We start from the raw sequence: 1,643 nt of genomic DNA, 5'->3' as shown, positions 1-1,643 counted from the left end.
AGCCTCGGATTCCCATGGTTCCTCATTAGGGAACTCATTGGAGGCCAGTGGACGTCCGTTGAGGTCTTCCTCAGTGGCACTCACTGCCTCTTCCTCCTCTCCAAATTCAGCCATGCTGATGGCCTTGCACTCTCCTTTTGAATTCTCTTCTGTATTGCTTGGAAGAGTGCTAGGGGGAGTTCAGTAACTTTCTTACTCAGATGACCCACTTGTGCCTCCAAGTTTCTAATGGAGGACCTTGTTTCAGTCATGAAACTTTGAGTGGTTTTGATTAGATCAGAGACCATGGTTGCTAAGTCAGAATGGCTCTGCTTAGAATTCTCTGTCTGTTACTGAGAAGATGATGGAAAAGGCTTGCCATTGCTAAACCTGTTTCTTCCACCATTGTTGTTGTTGAAACCTTGTTGAGGTCTCTGTTGATCCTTCCATGAGAGATTTGGATGATTTCTCCATGAAGGATTATAGGTGTTTCCATAGGGTTCTCCCATGTAATTCACCTCTTCCATTGAAGGGTTCTCAGGATCATAAGCTTCTTCTTCAGATGAAGCATCCTTAGTACTGCCTGGTGCAGCTTGCATTCCAGACAGACTTTGAGAAATCATATTGACTTGCTGAGTTAATATTTTGTTCTGAGCCAATATGGCATTCAGAGTATCAATCTCAAGAACTCCTTTCTTCTGATTCATCCCATTGTTCACAAGATTCCTTTCAGAAGTGTACATGAATTGGTTATTTGCAACCATTTCAATGAGTTCTTGAGCTTCTGTAGGCGTCTTCTTCAGATGAAGAGATCCTCCAGCAGAGCTATCCAATGACATCTTGGACAGTTCAGATAGACCATCATAGAAGATACCTATGATGCTCCATTCAGAAAGCATGTCAGAAGGACACTTTCTGATCAATTGTTTGTATCTTTCCCAAGCTTCATAGAGGGATTCACCTTCCTTCTGTCTGAAGGTTTGGACTTCCACTCTAAGCTTACTCAATTTTTGAGGTGGAAAGAACTTTGCCAAGAAGGCATTGACTAGCTTTTCCCAAGAGTTCAGGCTTTCTTTAGGTTGTGAGTCCAACCATATCCTAGCTCCGTCTCTTACAGCAAAAGGGAATAGCATAAGTCTGTAGACTTCAGGGTCAACCCCATTGGTCTTGACAGTGTCACAGATTTGCAAGAACTCAGCTAAAAACTGATGAGGATCTTCCAATGGAAGTCCATGGAACTTGCAATTCTGTTGCATTAGAGAAACTAATTGAGGCTTAAGCTCAAAGTTGTTTGCTCCAACGGCAGGGATAGAGATGCTTCTCCCATAGAAGTCGGGAGTAGGTGCAGTAAAGTCGCCAAGAACCTTCCTTGCATTGTTGGCATTGTTGTTGTTTTCGGCTGCCATGTCTTCTTCTTGTTTGAAGATTTTTGTTAGGTCCCCTCCAGAGAGTTGTGCTTTAGCTTCTCTTAGCTTTCGCTTTAAGGTCCTTTCAGGTTCAGGGTCAGCCTCAACAAGAATGCTTTTATCTTTGCTCCTGCTCATATGAAAGAGAAGAGAACAAGAAAATATGGAATCCTCTATGTCACAGTATAGAGATTCCTTGAGGTGTCAGAGGAAAAGAAAAATAGAAGGAAGAGGTAGAAGAATTCGAACTTAGAAAGA

General features: G+C 42.5%; 1 non-coding gene across 1 annotated transcript; it reads left to right on the top strand.

Annotated features, from left to right (window-relative positions):
• The first annotated feature begins 872 nt into the window (after nt 1-872).
• Nucleotides 873-980, top strand: LOC112718465 (small nucleolar RNA R71). Its single transcript, XR_003160805.1, has one exon. It is a non-coding gene; the product is annotated as a small nucleolar RNA R71 (small nucleolar RNA).
• The last annotated feature ends 663 nt before the right edge of the window (nt 981-1,643 follow it).

The sequence above is a fragment of the Arachis hypogaea genome, chromosome 10 (assembly GCF_003086295.3).
Source record: "Arachis hypogaea cultivar Tifrunner chromosome 10, arahy.Tifrunner.gnm2.J5K5, whole genome shotgun sequence".
NCBI lineage: Eukaryota > Viridiplantae > Streptophyta > Magnoliopsida > Fabales > Fabaceae > Arachis > Arachis hypogaea.
The sequence above is the reverse complement of the archived record's forward strand: the minus strand, read 5'-3'. Positions and strand labels throughout refer to the sequence as shown.